This window comes from Mauremys mutica, chromosome 6, assembly GCF_020497125.1.
Source record: "Mauremys mutica isolate MM-2020 ecotype Southern chromosome 6, ASM2049712v1, whole genome shotgun sequence".
NCBI classification, from domain to species: domain Eukaryota; kingdom Metazoa; phylum Chordata; order Testudines; family Geoemydidae; genus Mauremys; species Mauremys mutica.
Window position 1 is genome coordinate 59,131,352 of NC_059077.1, and position 21,491 is coordinate 59,152,842.

At 41.3% G+C, this 21,491-nt stretch overlaps 1 protein-coding gene across 10 annotated transcripts in view; it reads left to right on the forward strand.

Moving 5' to 3' along the window:
- The window catches only part of LOC123372784, a 166,736-nt gene that overhangs the window by 1,181 nt on the left and 144,064 nt on the right, over positions 1 to 21,491 (forward strand). For 8 of the 10 annotated variants that reach the window (XM_045021247.1, XM_045021252.1, XM_045021251.1 and 5 more), the window contains exon 1: positions 19,093 to 19,555. The exons of 1 other annotated variant lie outside the window; for it this stretch is intronic. The gene's annotated coding sequence lies outside the window, so the exon portion shown is untranslated. Of the gene's footprint in view, positions 1 to 16,949; positions 17,579 to 19,092; positions 19,556 to 21,491 lie in introns of those variants that run through there. One more of the 10 variants, XM_045021248.1, reaches the window with a different exon arrangement.

Consider the following 21,491-nt stretch of genomic DNA (forward strand, 5'->3'; position numbering starts at 1 on the left):
ACTTGTAGACAGTGCCTCTTTTGGGTGCAGTGTGTCCAGTTTGTCCAATAGAGTAGAACCTCAGAGTTATGAACCCCTTGGGAATGGAGGTTGTTCATAACTCTGAAATGTTCATAATTCTGAATGAAACATCGTTCTTTCAAAAGTTTACAGCTGTACATTGACTTAATGCAGCTATGGAACTTTACTGTGTGGAAGAAAAATGCTGCTTTTAACCATCTTAATTTAAATTAAACAAGCACAGAAAGTTTTCTTACCTTGTCAAATATTTTTTTAAAAGTTTCCCTTTATTTTTTTAGTAGTTTACATTTAACACATTTAACTGTACTGTATTTGCTTTTTTTGTCTCTGCTGCTGCCTGATTGCATACTTCAGGGTCCAAATGAGGTGTGTGTTCGTAACTCTGAGGTTCTGCTGAATTTGAATATTTGTTGGTAGTCGACTCCTCAGTTTGTGAGCCATCTGCACCAGCATAGCCTTGCACTTCTCCTTTACTGTCTGAACAGCTGCTTTGTCTTTCAGAATATAAGCTTAGCAATTGAAATCATAACCTGGTTACATGGCAGAAGTGGGCATGATGTATGCTTCAGAGTTAAAATGGCCAATTCTGAGGAGGGAATTTTCTTTAGTTGACTTGGATTAACTATCATTTTGAACCCTGACTGACAGTACATATTAGATCATGAAATACCTTGTAGGGACTGCCTGGCTCCAACTGGAACAAAGGGTTGATTTCAAGATGATTGTATAAAGTTTGTTGTGTCAGCCAACATGTTACTAAGGAGACTTGCTGTGTAACACCATTCTGAGTTCTTTTACAATTGAAAGTGTAAGTTAAGAGCATCCCACTTCTTCCAAATAGTGGAAATGCATTCTTCTTGACTGAGCCACCTAGTTGTTGCTAGTTGAATCATCGTTCTTGGTTCAGGACCTTCTGTAGTCTTGTACAATTCCCTGTACAAAAATTTTCTCTTTGAACTATGTGAGAACTGGATATTATGCACAAGGAAATCCAGATCTGTTGGTAATACTTCATTTGATTTGTTTCCAACTAGGTTTAGAAAATGGCTAAAGAACTTTACCAGGATGAGATCATAGAACCACAGGGTTAGGAGGGACCACAAGGGTCATCTAGTCTAACCCCCTGCCAAGATGCAGGATTTATTGTGTCTAAACAATCTAAGACAGATGGCTATTCCAGCCTCCTTTTGAAAACCTCCAGTGAAGGAGCTTCCACAACCTCCCTAGGCAGTCCTACTGTTCTTACAGTTAGGAAGCTTTTCCTGAGATTTAATCTAAATCTGCTATGTTGTCGTTTGAATCTATTACTTCTTGTCCTGCCCTCTGTGTATGGCACCTTTTCTTTCAGTATCTTGTATACTGAATGGTTGCATCCTGCCATAACGTTGGCACCTTCTATCTGCACCAATGCCAATGTACTTTTTCAAGTCCAGGTCATCTTCTTTTAAAGCTTTATGCAAAGAATGTACTAATGTGCCCATATCAGTGACAATTACTGAAATAACGCTGAAGAAAATTGACATCATCTTTCTTTTTGAAAAACTAGAGTATCTAATCACAACAGAAAGAGTCTTTGTAAGTATACCAGTGTTCTCATCAATTAGAAGTGAAAAGAAGCTGTCACCAATATCTGCTAGTAGTTCCTTGTGCGGCTCAAGACTCAAAACATTAAAGAGTGCTGTACATTTGGTATGTCTATAATACCTTAGAGTTAGGATTCAGTGATGTGATTAGCTCTCTTAAATGGTCAACTGTTTGAGCTGAGCTGTGCAGTGCTATATAGCCAGCCAATTTTAATTCTGCTACTTTTTATTCCCTGAAATATTCTAAATGAAATACTGTTGAGTTGATTGCAAAAAGAACAGGAGTACTTGTGGCACCTTAAAGACTAACAAATTTATTGAAGCATGAGCTTTCGTGAGCTACAGCTCACTTCTTCGGATGCATAGAATGGAACACACAGACAGGAGATATTTATACATACAGAGAACATGAAAAGGTGGAAGTATGCATACCAACAGGCAGAGTCTAATCAATTGAGATGAGCTATCGTCAGCAGGAGGAAAAAAACTGTTTGAAGTGATAATTAAGATGGCCCATAGAAGGTGTGAGGAGATTAAGTTCTCCTCACACCTTCTATGGGCCATCTTAATTATCACTTCAAACAGTTTTTTTCCTCCTGCTGACGATAGCTCATCTCAATTGATTAGACTCTGCCTGTTGGTATGCATACTTCCACCTTTTCATGTTCTCTGTATGTATAAATATCTCCTGTCTGTGTGTTCCATTCTATGCATCCGAAGAAGTGAGCTGTAGCTCACGAAAGCTCATGCTTCAATAAATTTGTTAGTCTTTAAGGTGCCACAAGTACTCCTGTTCTTTTTGCGGATACAGACTAACACGGCTGCTACTCTGAAACCTGTTGAGTTGATTGTAGTTCACTTGGTGCCTTCTCTTTTTGGGTGTTTGAAATACGCTTCTGCAATTTGAAGTGTGCCAGAAGATTTTTCTAAGCATGCAGAGTGCAGTGACACAGCACAGAAAGCCACAAAGGCATTCCCTTGCACAGGCCACGGCTAATCTACAGAGAATAACCATGAAAACTCACAGTCAAGTTAACAATGAAGCAATTTTGTTCAAAACTAAGTTTGTACCAAAAAAATAACCTCCCACCCCCACTTCACCCAAAAAATAAAGAACTATTTATAATGATTGTTTGTTTTACTGAGAAATATTTGTAAAAGAGATGTAAAACATCTCATAAAAGAAATTTTGGAATGGATATGTTGTTGAATCAAGCCCATTGTCTGCACATTTTAAGAAATTAAATTAGAAGCACAAAAATAGTGCAAACAGTAATATTTGTCACTAGAAACAAAAAACATTAAATAACTACAAAGATGTATACTTTTAATTTGGGATCTGCTTCCCATTTCTTGGTGCGTTGCTGTCAATGTTGGGCAATTGTTTTTTGATGCTGCCTTTAGGGATGCCTATTCCCTGGAGAATATTCCACACCCCAGTACTAGGTGCTGCTTTCACACAAATAACAACCATGAACAGCATAGCTATTTTCTAGGTAGTGGCAGCAGTTCTTGGAGTAGCAGATCTCCTGGAAAATGTCTGAATTAGTTTGTCTCGCCCACTCCACTGCAGATAATCTTATTCTTCCTGGGTTGATCTTTCGCTCCTCAAAGCTTCTTTAAAATGTTTTTCCTGTTATGCTGAACTGGGTCTTTGCTTTACAAGCACCTAAACTCTAGCTGAGGAGATTGCGTGGGCTAAAGCACATTTCTTTGGCAGTTAGGAACCCTGAGCTTCCTTTATATTGCAAAGCAGCTGCACAAAAGGAAGACCGATGCTCAGTTTGTTCCAAAGAAGCTGCTGTGAGCTAGAAGGTTAAAACACTTATAAAGTTCAGAAGCTGGGGCAGGAATACAGAGAGATTAGTGTGAGACTAGAAAGAGAGGCCCACGGCAACTGCTACTTGGCACAAATAAGATCCCATCAGACTTTATCAGATTAAAGGTTATACACTTTAGTTTTAGTGCCACATGTGAAATTCAGTCTTTAATGAGCTTTACTAAAACAGTACAGTTTAGATGTGCAGCCCACCTGGAAAAATTAGGTTTTCTGGCAATACAATTCTGGCAATATTTATGGGAAAATGATCTGTCTGTACCTTGCAATATAGAGAGACGGCTCTTCCAAATGTTGGTTTAATAGTGGTGAGTGAAATTGATCTAGTAATAGTTACCTCTGTAAGGTGTTGATATAAGCATATGATTATACAGGAAAGCAAAGTTTTCCCCTTGCACATGGGAGGTATTGGAAGAGCAAATATACAAAGGAGTCAAACGTATGTCTGATCATAGGCTGACTTAAAATATGAATAAGGAACCAGGAAGTTTATATGAAAATGTGAGCCAATTGAAATGGAAGGCTTCAACCCATTAAGTTGTTTAGATTCACATTAGTGTGTAGAATTATTATGTTTGAGAAGAAACCTGGAGAGCACATTACACTGAATATACACCTGGTGAAGGAGAAGAAAGGAAATTTTGAGTAACCTGTTTGTTACCTTGTGCACTTAGGCAGCATGTGGAATGAGAAAGAACATTGCACATTTAGCATCTACCAATTGTAGATGGTACTTTCCAAAAATGTGTTTTGTGTGTTAGTGGGAGGTTTAGCTATAATTTGTAAACACTAATATAAATTAAAATACTAGACAAGTCATTAAGTGGTTCCAAAATCTGCATCAGTGACTTTATGATAGTCAACATTTTTAGTGATGATCTGGAAGAAAAATGTAAAGTCACTTCCAATAAAGTTTGTAGATGGCACAAAGAGAAATGCGGTGGCAAATAATATCGAGGACAGGTCATTGTTAGAGAGCAATCTGGCTCACTTTGTAGAATGGTGTGACAGACTGTACCCCTGTATTTTCCCCCCTTGCACATTATTGTAATAATCTTTATACAAAGTATGCCCTGTGAAGTATCATTTAAAAACTGTAAAATCTGTGTGGCAACATTGTATGTAAAGTTATAAGATTCCACTGTATGGTGTTATTAAAACATGTTCCAAGTCTGGGTAGCGAACAAACCAGTTCCTCAGAGACAAAGGGCAGCCAATGCCTCAGCCAGGTGTAAACAAGGTCAGTGGGCCATTACTTGCTAAGTGACTATTTGTTGGCAGGAAATTGGCATAAGCAGAAAATCTAAATCTTAGCAAAGAAACAGCCTGGGGTTCCCATCCACACAGTCTGCCTGTCACTATGCTCCCAGCTGGAAATGCTTCTCAAAGGGTGGACAGGGCTTTAAAAAAGAAGGGGCAGACACCCCAAAGTACCCCTCCTCCTCTCTAGGCCAATTCACTGCATGAGAAGGAACAAAGGAAGCAGTCATTACATAGAAGAAGGGATCTTGGCCTAAGGAGTTTGGCCAGTAAGATTGTTGAGTACATTTGGCGAGAAAAACTTTGTTTTGAATTTAACATAGTTTAAGTTAGGCACCAGTTGCATTTTATCTTTATTATTCTTGTAACATTTTGCCTCATTACTTGTATTCACGAAAAATATATCTCTTTGTAGTTAATACATTTGTTTTATTGTTTTATCTAACCCAGTGTTTGAATTCGTGTTTTTGGGAAACTCCATCTGGGGTAACAAGGTTTGTGCATATAATTTCTATTAATGAAATGATGGACTTTATATAAGCTTGTATTGTTCAGAACAGAAGAGAGCTGGGAAGTATCAGACGTAAATTTCTGGGAAAAATCTGGGACTGGGCATGAGTTGGGGTCACCCTGCAGTGTGATTCAGCTGGTAAAAGCCTGGAGGTGACTAGCAGGGTGCCAGTGCACACAGGCATAGATGTAACATAGGAGTAACTTACATGCTGGAGGCTATTTGGGAGCAATCCTGACTGGAGACCACAGCAGCAAAGCATCGCAGGTAAGAACAGGGGTGGCACAGCTACTTAATAGTCTAGATTGTACCCTGGGTATGTTACAGATGGACATAATTAAACAGCATGTATATTAATTAGAGCTGGCTGAAATATGAGATGAATTTTTCAGCAGACATTTTTATTTAAAAAAGTCCCATTTTTTCCTGGAAAATTTTGAAATTTGAATGCTTTCAACCAACTCTAGTTGTAATACAGATTGAACCTCTCTAGTCCGCCACTCTTGGGACCTGACCAGTGCTGAACCAGAGAATTTGCTGAACCACGGGAGGTCAATGCAGAGTGCCAGCAGGTCTCCATAGGCATGGGAAATAGGAGTGCAGGGGATGCTGCAGCATACCCAGGCTTTGCACCCAGCATGGCCCTCCGCCCAGGGGCCCCACTGCCAGCCCCAGGTCCCAGCCACCGTCCATTCGCCAGGGTCCTAGCCGCTGGCCCCAGGTCTTCCCACTCCCTCCCAGAGCTTGAACACTGCGAATCAGCTGTTCACAGTGCTCCGGAAGGGCTGGGAGGGAGGAGGAGGAGTTGGTAAGCGCGGGGCCGCTGGCTCACGAGAGGCACAGCGGGAGGGGGGCAAAGGAGGGAGCTTGGTGCTGGTGGATGCACCGCACCCACTAATCTTTCCCCCTGGGTGCTCCAGGGCTGGAGCACCCATAGAGTCGGTGCCTATGCTGGACCACGGATGTTGCCGGACCAGGGAGTGCCGGATTTGAGAGGTTCAACCTGTACAACAGTCATCTAGCAGAAAATAATGTTGGGCATGCTTTCGGGATTGGGGGACTGTATTTTGGAAAGCTGTGTCTTTGAAAAGGACGTAAGAGTCATTTAAGATCACCAGCTAAACGTGAACTGTGGCAAAAAGGGATAATGCAATACTTGGAGGTATTAAGAGGCAATATCAAACCAAAGGAGAGACGTGACATTACCTTTGCACGTGGCTTTGGTGAGACAAGTAGATCAATATTATGTCCATTTCTGTTGTGTCACTTCTAAAAGGATGTTGAAAAAATGGATAGGATTCAGAGAAGAGCTCCAAGAATGATTTGAGAACTGGAAAATATACCTTGGTGTGAGAGACTAAAGGAGCTCAATTTAATTTTGTCACAGAAAAGGTTAATAATAGGTGACTACATGTGGAGAAGATACCTGCTACAAGAAGACTTTTTAATCTGACGGACAAATGCATAATAAAATCCAGTGGCTGGAAGTCCAGTTACATGTAATCATCATAATGGACCTTTATGAACTTAAAAATCTCTGATTCTACCAGGGCCCTTTTTCAAGCCCTGTGTATTGTTGGTGATTTACACTTGATGTTTATGAATTGAGAGGCAATAATGTTCTATTTTATTCTCTTTTGTTCGTAATTGTTCTGTCTGTAAATTATTTTATTTGCACCAGTGGAAGTTTAAGAAATACATTTGTTTTGCTTCCTAGTTATAATGTGTCATTTCATAATAATGGAAAAGCGTTGGCATCTCCTCAAATACTTTCTAAAATGATACCAGAAAAAGTAGTTGGTAGGTGTGTGTCTTGAATGTATATTTATATGATGAAATGTTCACTTTCTGCTACTGAATTTGTGTAACTGCCTAATGACACTTCTTTTTTCATCCCAGTTTCCTTCTGAAGTTATTTAGGTGACATGGAGAATATTTTTCCATTATCTTAAACTTTTGCCTCTTAAAATATAAATATATATTCTCCATGTGCAGATTATCTGGATCAGAAATTTGGGTGATCAAACTTTTTAATGTCGTCTTTTTCTTTTTTAGTTGTATTATTTTTATTGGAATGACAAGTTATGAAATTATTACTTGATTGAATACATCCAGTGTCTTTGTTTAAAAACAGGATTCATATTTGTGAAGAGGTTAATGTACTTCGTTTGCCTTACATGTTGTCTGTACTTGTTTTGATGGTTGGCTGTTAACTTGGATCTTCATTCTTAATGTAATTTATGTACAGTAATCATTTGTGATGTTCCTGTTTTCACAAACTGAATTCCAAGAAATGGTGTATGCTGTGTTTAAACTATATAAAGAGTATAAAGGAAAAAGTTGAAAAATAACCTATTCTATGGTTTACTTTATTCTTTCTAATGAGCTTTCTAAGCCATGGCTGTATTAAACACAATTTATAGCATGGACTTCATTAGCCACTTTTGCCTCTGGTGTATTAATATGTTTATGAAGTGCAAAATATGTTAAAAGGGAAGGAAAGTGGGGTTAATCTATTATCAGGTCAGTGTATTTAAGTAGTAAAACACACATTGGATTATGACTTATGCTAATTCATGCCCAGTGTGGTGTGAATTTTAAAGCTAAATTCTTCACTGCTGTTTTGTTGTTCATTTATGGACATTTTCATGGCATAATGAGTTACTGCACCTCTTCCTGATTCATTTCTTGGCCTCTCTTGAGCAGTTTGTCAACTGCCCCAATGAATGTGGTGGCTTTCTGATGTATCTTAGAACACTGAGAATACCTGAACTGTGAGTTGGTTTCTGAATCTTGCTGTCTCCAGGTGAAAAATGAGACTATTAAGCCACTATACCTTTCTAGTTTAGTAAATACTGACATTTGGAATGTTTCCATATAAAGACTGTACTGAGCTTCATGTTCTTGGCTTTGGACAAGGAATGTTAGCTTTTACAGTTTTCTCCAGACTGTAGGACATTTAAGCGCCTGCCTGTTTAAAACATTTTTTCTGGTGTAAGCTATGTTGCTGTACCTTGGCTTCTGAATTAATCAAGCCCTGCTAAATACTCTTAATATAACACCACATGAAAACATTCATTGCTTACAGGAAGATAACTTGATAGTTAATTCAAATAAAATGAATTGTTAAACTTACAGCAGAAACAGTCAATAAGGAGTCTTTCCTAAAAATTCATTATGAGCTCAACAGTCACAAGTTTATCTGGTGTAAAAATGTTTTTAAGAGTCTGCATTGATACAACAAAACTAATGTAAATTATAAAAAGTGATTATTGGTTTGTCAACAAACTTATGCTGATGTTAACTTCATGAAAAACAAGAATGTGCATTTTGATATTTCTAAATATTGTAGCTTTGATCCATATATTAAGAAGATTAGCATAGAGAAAGTGGGTGTTTATAAATCTACCCTCAGAAAGGAATGTACAGCATTTGTAAATCTGGCAGGGATACTGCCATTCATTAGGAAAGATTTACTAACACCCAAAAGCTCTTGTTGAAAGCAAGGCTTGAACAGAGTGGTTCATATACTAGGCTCTTTCATAGTAGTGTTAGAAAACCACTGTTCTCAGAATACATATGAATGGTCACATTTTTATTACTGCAGGTGTCCCTTTTCAAATGAAAGCCAGTAACAGATCTCCCGGGATTAGATCTGGTACTGTTAAAATTCTCAATTTAGTTACATTGACATCTGTATTCAACTAATAGTGGAAAAATGTCTTAACTAAAAGTTGGTTTAACGAGCCCGCAGTGATCCTCAAACTTCATTTGCATATTGCTCCTTAGATCCGCAAGTCAGTAGTTGGCATTGGCCATGATGGTGTTGAGTCACCTCATGAACCTTAGTTGGTGGTAAACCAACTCTTTTTGCAACAGAGTGATAGTTCATCCAGTACATATGAGGTCTACCTGGGGTCAATTCCCTTGATGATATGGCTGAAAATATCCTCTTGAAAATGGTTTAAAGGGGTCTGGTGTAACTAATACTGGAACTTTTCAGTTCTAATTAGGTGAGGTAAAAGTTTAACATAGTTTAATCTTTCCCATAATACTGGTTTAGGCTACTATTCTTCATAATTTGTGTTATAAATGTTAGTGCTCACAAAGCACATTATTAGTTTAATACTCATAATGGATTGTGGTGTGAAGTTTAGTGCTCATGAAGTGTTTTAGTGCTTTTGTTGGTTAGGGGGACTTGGAGACTGAAGTACTACATTTATTCACAGAACAGGTATAGCAAGGGCAGCAAAGTTTCGCTACTCTGCCTCATCAATGTGACACAGTCTTGACCAGCTTTAAGGATGTAAGGCTGTGATAGGGTGTTCAACCCACATGCACTGAGAGGGTTAAGGCAGACCGAGAAGGGGGCTAATTAATGCAACAGGCCACAGCTGAAGGGAATCAGGTGGCTAAGCAATCCTCTGATTGAATGAGGAAGCCCAGCTGAAGAGGAATGAGCTGTGCTGGGCCTAGAAAGGCAGGAAATTGGCAGCAGATGGGGGCTGCTGGGAAAATCTGCAGTCACTCCCTTGGAGAAGGGAGGTGCATTTGGGCTGGCTGGCAAACCCAGAGAGTGGGGAAGCTAGGAAGGTAGGAAAGGGCTCTGGGAAAAGGCAGTAAGGTCTAGAAGGGAACAGATCTTGACTGCTGGCCAGAGGGTCCCTGAGCTGGAATTCAGAGTAGGGAGTGGGCCCGGGTTCCCCTGCCAACCACTGAGGGAGTGGCACTACAAGGCAGTGAATGGGAAGACTGCCTAGGACTGTGAGCGAGCAAAGACTTTGGTATCCCAGAAGGGTAAAATGCCAAAATGATCTGTCTGGAGGGCCAAGTCACAAAGAGACAGCAGCAGCCCGTGGTGTGAGAAGGGCTGCAGACCCAGAGAGAGAGAGGCAGAGGACGGCATGTAACTGTGGAAAGCAGCATTGACTTGGTGAGCTATTCCCCTGGGTGACTAGGAGGAGGTGCCATCCTACTGGTGGGGGAGCACACCATCACAGGGGTAGTTGAGTCTCAGGGCCTGTTCAATCTATAGCCTCTATGGTGTGACTTATAGCACAAGTGCTAATTATAACAGTATGTTTTGAGATGTAGATTCATATCTGCTGGGACCCAGACTGAAACCACCAGTTCATTTCATATAGAGTACTGAATAGTCACTAAATGGTTACAGAGTTTGGTCACTTCCAACATGGGCTTGGTACAAATTGTTGACATAAAGTTGAAATGCTGCATATTCCATTCCCAGTTTCCTGAGTGACCTGACTTTCTTTTTTCGTACTTCTGTATAGAGAAAGTGATTTGGTCAGCTAGTGGTTTGTGGTCAAATTTAGGAGTCATAAGGTTTTGTGATCAATCATTCACTCTTTATACCTCAAATTAGGGCCTAACTGTATCTATCCTGAGACCCGTCATAGTGCTTCCTTTTCATTTGTTGATCTCTCTGTCATATATTTGGCATCTTGTATGCTCTGCGTGTGTCAAACTCCCTCTGTTGAGAGTTCTGATACACAGTTGAAATGGGATATGCTATACAGAAGCCAATACATGTGTAGTTGGGCCTGAATTTCAACTGCTTAAGCAAGGGAAGGAAAGTCTAGGTGAGGTCGCAATAGCTTTTATGTAACAAGTGAAACAACTCTCCCAGTTGCCACAGTTCTTCTGCACCATCCCATGCCAATTCTCATCTGCATGCACCTTGATTGTTTGTGATCCTTAATTAAGATGTGTTTCAGTTTCCTAATTCCTCCCCTGCAGTTTCCCTTAGGTATAGTATTCTTCACCTAGACTTTGTATATGCAGAAGACAGTATATAAATATACTTCATTTACATTCTTTCACTGCTCTTGCAGTATCTACAAACCCTAGCCTTATCCACTACAGAAAGAACTAGGATAGAAAAAATATGTATTATTGTCCTAATGCAGAGTAACACAGAGTTTAAATATGTCAGAATTCTCATTTTTAACACTCTTGGTAAATTGAATGAATTGCAAACGTTATTTTGATTCCATCGCTTCCCCAACACTTTTTATAACTAGTCCTTTGAGATCTGGGTGCATCTTGTTTTTCTCAGGTTACCTTTATGCATTCTCAGTTATTGACACACATAATATTCCTTTAACATAACATTAAAATGGTGCATGCAAAGTAATTTAAGTTTGGAGTGTTAAACACAAACTGCCACTAAAAATAGAAACACAACCAGAAGTAAAGTCAGTGCACAAACTCCTTCAGATTACATGAAAAGAAGCACTTGGAAACACAAAAATGAACCTGTTTTGTTTATAGTTGTGCATATTTTTTCTGGATAGCCAATTTCTGCTTATTTCTCAAAGGGTTAAAAAATGAAGCTTTTGGGAAACAGTGATTGTATACGGTAGCTATCAGGTAAATGGGTAGTAATGTCAAAAAGCTTGCATGTGAGAATGCTGGTTGAATTAAATGAACATCACCAGGACTGAGTGAAAATGTAAGGTTTGGCTGGAAGAAGAGTGAATTTAATCAAAAGTAATATTTATTTTAAAAATAAAGATTGTCTTTAATCTTTTTTTCCCCTTTCAAAAGAAAAATAACACCCAACCACATCAATGGGTGGGAGAGCTTGATGGGGCCAGTGGTGAAAGGGGCATAGTCCCAGTAGCAAGGGAGGGAGACATTCACCAGAGGACAGTAGGTAGCTCCTCTCCGTGGGAGTCTCTGGCAACCATTGGCCAGCTGGGAGAGAGGGGTGCTTATTGGCTAGCTCCCAGGATTTAACCTAGCACAAGGGCCAGGTAGAGCCTCTGTCAGCTGCATTCCAGCAGTCTATCCTACCCATGGGAATGGGAGCCGTGCCTGATAGATGCTGCGGGTCTAGCTGATCACTTGTTTAGGGGATCAGGCAGGAATTTTTTTTCTCCCGTGGGACAATTGGTAGAGGCCCAGGGAGTTTTTTGCCTTCCTTGCAGCACTTGCAAGCCACAGTAGGTTAAGTAGGAACATACTTAGTACCTAACTGAGGTACTAGGATAGAATTCTTTATTTGTAGCAACTTGTGGCCAGTTTCCAGTGCACTTAAGAGAATAAAATGAACAGTTCCCAGAGGTAAAAGACCTGGGATTTTGGTGTTGGGCCTTGGGCTCAAGTATTAGGGTAAGACTTTGTGTCTTCTGTGGGCTGAGGTCAGACCTTGTGGCCCTCACGGGCCGGGTTCCCCACCCTGCTGCCCTCTCTGTCTCCCTCGCAAGGGAGAGGTTGCTAGGACTCAGAGAGGAGAGCCTATGCTGCATTATGTGTATGGGTGCCAGTTACAGGTTATATGGTAAGGAAAGTTAGGGTGATGGGCAGGTAGCATCCCTCCCCTATGTCGAAGAAAAACCCAGCAGGATTCGGTATGTGGGAGCCCACACCCACCCTAACCGGTCCATATGCTTGGAAGGAGCACTGTGAATGTCCACACTTCCATTCAGAAAGTGTCCAAGTATGTCTCCATGACCACAGATCAGATGGTACTCCTGATGCGTCTAGATCCCACTGCAATGCCTTCCCAGCCTCAGTGATATTCAATACCATCTCTGTCAGTAACTTCTGGGTCATAGAACTAAGGGCTGAAATGACATGTAACTCACCAACTCCAGCCTGTACTTAAGATAGCTGAGTTTAAAGAATAAGGCTAGTAGCCTGTTCCAGTTGGCCCAATTTCTTATCATGTTCTTGGCTTTTAAGATATTGGCCCTAGCCCACAGGGATCTGCTCAGTTCTCTTTCTTTCCAGAGGAAATAACCCAGGCCCTCTGTTGTGCTAATCTAATGGCAGCCCCTTGTGAGCAATCTGGGTATGTAGAAGTGATTTGAAAACCTGATAAGGGCAATGTCATTTAAAATCCAATTAGGGAGGGCAATACATCCTGAAGGATTTATCCAAAACACAGGGCGCAGCCTGTAGATCAAACCCCAAAATCCAATTAATACCACATCCCCAAGCATGGGTCCCATAAATTTCTTCCTGCCAGTGTACAATACTTTGTTTCTTCACCAGGGTCAGTTCTCAATGTCTTTTTTAGGCAGGAATTCCTGGACTTTGGCAATGTCAGTGGAGTGAGTGTTTCTTCTTCTTTCCCAAAACAATTGTGGTTTAGCATCCTACAGGGGAGAGGTTGCCAGCACATATCACCCTGTAATGGCTTTGCTTCTTCTTGAAAAGTCTAAAGGCACAGTTGGTCTGTCAGTGGACAAGGGAGAGGTTGCCAGTACGTCACCTTGTCCTTTTTCCCTGCTGTCCAGAAGCACAGTAGAGCTAGAAGAAGAATAGGCTAATCATCAGTAGGAAAATTCTTCCGATGTGGAGGGGTCTTTTTGCAGTGAGAATCCTGGGTCCAAGCAGTCAGTCTTTGGCACTTCACAGCAGGACAGCAGGACTTGGAAAGGGCCATTCCAGCGTGGAGCCAAGGCAGTCTTTCGTTGATGGATCTTTATGTAGAGCCAGTCTCCTGGTTTCAAGGAGTGGCAAGGTTGCACAGGATCCTTCGGTAGTGCTTCCTTCACCTGTGTATAAAAAGACTTAACACATTTCATTAGTGCCTGACAATACTTAAGCATTATGTTATCCATCAAATGAATGTCCATCTGAGCTGGGGTTAGTGGGGATGCAGTTGGTAGTCACATTGGGCGTCCTGTCAAAATTGCATGAGGGCTGAGTCCAGTCTTTCGATTGGGAATGGCTCTCATACTCATCAGTGCCAAAGGAAGGGCATCTGGCCACTTTAAGTTTGTTTCAGCACAAATCTTGGCCAGTTTATTTTCTTAAAATCCCGTTCTGGCGTTCCACTGTCCCAGCAGACTGTGGGTGGTGAGGGCAGTGAGCTGCACATAACTCCTTTACAATCTGTCCAGTAAAATGAGTTCCACGATCACTGTTGATACTCACAGGGATGCCAAAACGTGGCACAAAATCTTTAAGCAAAATTTCACAACAGTCTTGACATCTGCTTTCCTGCCGGGAAAAGCTTCAACCCAATTGGTAAATACATCAACTAAAACTAATACATACCCATAACCACAACATTTAGACATTGAAATAAAATCAATCTGAATATTTACAAAAGGTCCCCAAAGAGGAGGGTGGGCTGCCCGCTGCACACCAACCTCGTTTAACTGCAGCAACCATCCCCCCTTTCCTAGACTGAGCATGTTAGCTATTCTCTTTTTTCTCCCTTCTTGGCTTTTTTTTTTTTTTTCGTTAACATACAAAGGAAACTTTTACTCTTTACTTATACACCTTCTTTTATACCATGAACACATAAACATTACTGTTATACAGTACATTAGTCTTATTATTCAATGTATGCCACATATACCCTTTCACGAAAATAACCTTATTACAGAACTTTGGAATAACAAGCCAGGACAAGCACACCCACTTTGAGAAGTTCACTTAATATAACCTCTAGTCCAAAAGCTTTCCACCATCCCCAGCCCTCTGGCTAAAAGTCTGAGGTAGCCAGAAGGATCCCTTGTACAATATGGGGAGTGGGTTAACTTTTCATGTCCTTGCTTCGAAAGACTGTTGGTATGCAAATTTTAACAACAATTCTTAATTAAAAGATTTGGCCAATGTAGTTTCTTTCTCTTACTGAAGAAAATGTATTAGACTTTAGTATATCACATTTTTCTGATGTAACCAAACACTTTGTATTCTAAGTTGAACAAAACAAGTATCTGCATTTCAAGCCAACACTTCCGCTTGAGTTCAAATCAGACCATCCCATGAAAATATTAAACAACAATTCTGGCCACGAGACAAACACCACAAGACAGAACATAGAACACACAACATAATTTTCACTGTGCCAATAAATCATGGTACGTTGAATGCTGTTCAGCTGGCATTAGTTTTCTCTGATTATCTGAAAGACAAAAACAGAGGTCTACCCCTTCTGGGCAGTCAATCATTGCTTAAAATATACAAATACCCTTGTTGATTTTAGGCAAAACAGGGGAACTACCCCATATTATCTCATATGTGTTTCTTAGACAGCCCTGGTTCAGCGGCCTCTACCTTATCAGTTAGTTAATTTGCATTAACACAGATGCTTTCTGGCTTGCTTTTTTTACTTTTAACTCCTGCTTTTAAACACTGACAGAAAACATCACCTCTTACAGTGCCGTTAGAGCCTAATACAATTTTAATTACATAGCACTATATCCATTTGTCAGCTAATTCAACAAAATTGGTCACAGCCAAATTATTACAATCTAATAAATTTATTTGCCTGAATTTATTTACAAACATGTCAAAGACACCAAAAAACTGTTCTCTTTAGCATTTTTTTTTTAAACCATGATGCATCTTTACCTGGTCCGGACCAATACCATGAGGCGGTATGACAACCCCTCTTGAGGTGGTAAAAACCCCTCAGCACCGGTGCATTCTAATGCATTTACCTATGCATTACCTTATGCATTTACCTTATGCATTTACCTTGGCCAACTCAGCAGTTCCCAGTACTGCTATAAACTAACCTTATTGGGGCCTCTCCCCAATACCACTTTGCATCTGATCCTGCTGCACAGTCAATAAGTTCAGATGGCGTGAGCCCAACAGAGACAGACGTCCTCACGGAAAGTCCTCCTCCGATACCCCAATAGAGATTTCAAAAGGTCTCATACCTCTCATGTGGCGCCATGGGGTTCGAAGGGGAATGATCCGTAGTAGCCGTCCGTGGGCATTGCCATCCTGGACGAGCCCCCAAATTGTCGAAGAAAAACTCAGTTCTCGCTTTTTGTTTGGGTGCAGCAAAATCAAATACTTTATTATTTCTCCAGTAATTACAATGGAGGGAGAGAGTGCCATAGGACACAGGGTCGCCCCAGTCTTGGACAGGTCTCTCCACTGGTAAACAATTACATGAAGCCTTTATACCTTTGTTACAGACAATTTCTAGCAATCATGGAGACAGTAAAAAGCAACAAATACATTTTGTTTATACATAGCAGAAAGGCTTATCTTATTTGTCTCTCTCTTAAGAAAAGCAAGCCTGCATTTTGGTTAGTGATTGCAAGGTCGTAATAACTTTGTACACAGTTCTTGTCCTGTCGCCTCGCACTATCTTTGCTCCTACAAGTCTCACGTCATTAGGGTTACAGTATGGCCTGACTCTTGCTAACTGACTGACACGCATTAAAATCCCCTTCAAATCCTTATTGAAGCTTTCCCTGCTTCCACACCTATGTTAAAGTTTAATAAAAGTTGTGGCCTACCGCTTAAGTCCATGCATGTGTCTGTCCTCATTTTGCCACTGTGTACACATCAAGCTTGTTTTCTTATGTTTACAGCAGACCCAAAATATTTTTATCTATTTGATGTATAAAAAGTGTTGGCTAATAGTGCTGTTTGGTAATGTATATGTGCCTTATTCAAGCAGTGATTTGTTTGCCTAAATAAGGCCCAGGTCCTGCAAAGACTTAAGCACATGCTTAACCTAATACACGCTGAGGCCTGGTCTGCACCATAAAGTTACATCAGTGTAAGTTGCCCTGCGTCGACCTATTGATGCATGTGTCTACATTCAAATTTGTCTTCAGTTGATGTAAGTATTGCATTACAGTGATGCAGTAAAACTAGCTCCTAAAACAGCATGGTCGTTCTACTTCGGTAAACGCAAGGTGGAGGTAGACTCTGCAGGACCTAGCAGGTTGACCCTAGCAATCATCCAGTCACTATCTCACAATGCCCCATTCCTCACAACAGTGACTGCAATGCTCACAATTTAAACTCTACTGCCTGCCTCTCCCCCTGTTAAAAACCCTGCATGTTTTTGAAATGTCCTCTCCTGATTGCCTATCTTGGTGAGCTCACCTAGCAGGTTACCTTTTTTTGTGTGCATCTCACTGCCCGACGAACTGTGCTGGTTTCACACTGAGAGAGAAGTACCAGACATGACCCTCTCTGGAGCAGGAAAGAAGTATTGGATCTCCTTGGCTTGTGGGAAGAAGAGGCTGTGCAAGCTATGGAACAGCTGTAGAAATGTGGACATCTACGAATAGATTGTATGGGGGATGCTGACAAAGGGGCATGACAGGGATCAGCATCCATGTGTAAAAGTGAAGGAACTTCAACAGAGATACCACAAGGCCAAGAAGGGCAAGAAGAAATCCTGGTGTTGCCCTGTAGATCTGCCACTTTTGCAATGAACTACATGCCATACTTGGTGGTGGTCTCACTAGCACCCCACAGACCACTTTGGCTACCTGGGAGGAGCCTGAGACGGGGATGTCTGCCATGAACAGCGAGGAAGAAGATAGGGAAGACTGGACGGGGGACTTCAACCATGCCGCGAGCCAAGACCCATTTGAAGCTCAGCAGGAGTCTAGTGAGTCATGCCAGGTGAGTGCAATGAGCCCGCAGATGAAGAGGAAGGGAGCTCAGGTAAGTGCATACATGCATTTCTCTTTAAATGTTTTATTTGCTTTTCTTTCCTCTTCTCCCTTCCACTCCCCCATTTAAAGATGGTGCCTGGCCTATCCCCAATTTTACAAGACAGAGGTAGCAACTTCTACTTTACTTTGCTTTACTGGTATATTGTGAGAAAATAAAAAGGAAGTCAATTAAAAACAAATTCTTGAATTATTACTATGACAGTCCGATTACATGATCCAAATCAATTAGGTATCTTATTCTACCCCTACCAAAGTACAAACAGATAATCATATTTTGCTTTTCATTCCCTTGTTGGGCCAAGTCGTGGGATGGCTTTTCAGAGCACGTTGTTTATGTGGCTAGGGATGTCTCTTCTATCCTCCTGAGAGACCTCAATGAAACTCTCATAGGGATACTGTGCAATCTATCCCTCATAGCCTTATGTTAGAGGGCTTTCCCATCACCCTCTCCCCTGGTTCTTGTCACGCAGACAGAAAGCTGAAGAGTAGAAGTTCAAAATGCAGATGGTTCGATGTTTATTGGGGTTAGTTCCAAGCAAACATATCCAAAGCTCTGCACGCCAGCAGAGTCTGTTTTCCCAGTGTTCTGTTCCCAGCTCTGATGCCGTAGAGTGTTTACCCTGTGGCCCCCTTCCCAGCTCTGACACCACAGAGTTTTGCCCGTGTCCCCTTTCCCTATTCCTCCCTCCCCATTTCTATTTCCCATCTCCTTCTTCTTAGCAGACCCATATATACCTGCAATGCATGCCCAGAGTCCCACCCCTTACAGTTTATGGTCATGTTCTGTTTTGGAGGGTCGTGAGTCTAGGATCTTCATCCCACCTCTTTTTTTGTAGCCCATGGGAGGGGTGAAGCGTGAAGTTGTGCTACAGCCAGGGACAGGCATTTCTTTGGCCCTTTAGTATTTTATACCTTCCCCCTCAATTTCCCCTGGCCCCTCCTGACTGGTTGCTTGACCTTGCCTTGAGATAGGGATTGAGGCAATCTTAGTGTGCTCATATATTACACTCCCACCATGCCTTGTAATACTTTAGCTCTATCCCTTATCTTTTCTCATTGTACTAAAACCCCCATCTGGTTATGGGAAATACAACACACAGTGTCTTTGTTCATTGTTCTTCACACATTAGTATAAAATAGGAGTATCCAAAAAGTCAAACACAAAATTCTATCTTAAGCTGACAAACAAGCCTATATACTTTGCATGGTGTCAAGTATCAGAGAGGTAGCCGTGTTAGTCTGGTTCTGTAAAAGCAGCAAAGAATCCTGTGGCACCTTATAGACTAACAGACGTTTTGCAGCATGAGCTTTCGTGGGTGAATACCCACTTCGTCGGATGCAAACATCCACGAAAGCTTATGCTGCAAAACGTCTGTTAGTCTATAAGGTGCCACAGGATTCTTTGCTGCTTTTACAAGCCTATATACTGACACTTTATTTCTTCTTTTATGATAGGATACTTTCCCATGCCATTCTGAGATGAGTTTGTCTGGCACCATCGTAACAAACTGGGTAGTATATGAGCCTAGGTAGCTTTGGAACATCAGGACTGCTGTATTCTCTGTGTCTTTGTGAGCTTCCTCAACAGGCCATACTCATGCTTGGGACTGGAGAGCAGTGCTGCAACTAGTCCCTCCAAAGCTAAAGTGTGAATAAAAAGTATCTTATTACAAATATTCATTGGAATAAGGGAAAGGAATTTTGAAATCCATCTTTCGCTTTCCATTGTGACTGTAAATTTAATGGTGCATGCATCTGTTTTTTATCAGCAGCTTCTGGCGTGGTGGCTTTGGAAGGTATCCCTTCCATGGCCACAGAATGCCTGACTATGAGGAGGAAGAGAAGGAAGAAGACTAGGGAACACATGTTCTGCAAGATCCTGTGAGCCAGTGCTGCACTGAACCGTGAACGAAGGGCTTGAATGGTCAGTCTGATTGAGAGTATGGAGAAAAACAGAGAGGAGAGGCAACAGGCCTGTGAGTCCCAGCAGGACAAATAGTGTGAAATGCATTATGAATTTTCTCAGACAGCAAACCCAAATGTTGCAGACCCTTGTTGTCATACTGGTCCAAGAAACCCAGACTCACTCTGGAGAGCTTGATGGTTGCTGCTTCTTACACCCCACAACATACCAAGTGGCATTCTTACCCCTACAACTCCATGCTGGTGGACAACAAGGAAAACCACAGCTTCGCATACATTGGCCTGTGAAAGCCTCAGATTGGTGTATGTGTAGCCACAACAGACTACATTGAACTACCATTTTGTTTTCACAAATGGACATAAACATTTACTTCCTTTTCAACAGGAATTTTTAAAGTGTCACCCTGTTAAGTTGTTAGAAGGTTGTATGACGTATGTGGTTGTTTGCACTTCGATTTTTGTGCACTGAATTTTTGTACTCAAAGTTCTATTTTTGGAGTATTAAAATATCTTTATTAGTTCACAACAAATATTGCAGAGTGCATAGTGGCAGTCAGGAAATCAAACAGTATTTATAAATGTACACCAAGCACCGTGGAATCCATAGCATCATGACAATGCAAAGCCTTGTTTATAAATGTACAGCAAGCGCCACACAATTTAGAGTGGCAGGCAAAGGCCCAGAGCCAGCACAATTTGTAATATGCAGCAGGCACTACAGAACAGATATCAACAGGCAAAAACCAAATAATACATAATCTTAATTACACAAGAGAGACATTGTCTCAAGGCAGAATACTGCTGAGCTGGACTGTTTAAATGAACCTTTACGCATCCCTCAAATGCATAGCTCCATGGTGGGCTCTTGGAATAGCTTTAGTGTCTGGCTGTTCAGATTCTGCAGACAGCTGCTCCAGCTTGCCCCTGGTGGCAGCTTTTCCTCACAGATATTATGCAGTACACAACACTCACCTATAACCATGGGGATGCTTCTCTCACTGAGATCTAATCTAGTGAGTAAACACTGCTAGCGACCCTTTGGCCTACCAAAAGTACGTTCCACAGTCATTCTGCACCTACTGAGCCAGTAGCTGAATCTTTTCTTGGCACCATCCAGATGACTAGTATACAGCTTCCTAAGCCATGGGCACAAGGGGTAGGCTGGGTCCCCCAGAATGATTGTCATTTCCACATCACTAATGGTTGTCCACTACTCAGGAAAGAATGTCCCTGCATACAGCTTTCTGAACAGTCCGATGTTCTTAGAGAGGCAAGCGTCATGCACCTTCCCTGACCAACCCACATTGATGTCAGTGAAGCATCCCTGGTGATCCACTAGCGCATAAATATCCCTTTCTGTTGTATTCAGTAGTAAGGTGCTAAAATAGGGATATGCATGCCGTCTATTGCCCCACCACAGTTCATGGCTGCCACTGTGGATTTTTCAACTCCAAAATGATTTCCCACCGACTGCTAGCAATCCAATATTGAAAGCTTCCAGAACACAATGACCATTTGCTTCTCCACTGTCAATGCAGCTCTCATTCTGGTGTCCCCCTACTGGGGGGTTGTGGTGAGCTTGGTACACAGATCCAGGAACGTGGCCTTTTGCATCTGAAAGTTCTGCAGCCACTGCTTGCCATCCCAAACCTTTATTACGCTGCAATCCTACCAGTGAATGCTCATTTCTTTGACTCAGAAGCGGCATTCCACTGTTTGCAGCTGCTCCATGAACACCCTGAGCAACCTAGAATTTTTTTTTGCTATGTTCATCAAAAAATCCTCCTTGAAGATATTCTCTTCTTCATCATTGCTCTCCTAATTGTTGCAGTATTTCCTGAAAGTCTGCAAATATAGGAGAATCGTGTCCTGTATTTGCAACATTCATGAGAATAATGCTGAGCTCTGCAATCTCCATGCTTATGTCAGCGATGGCA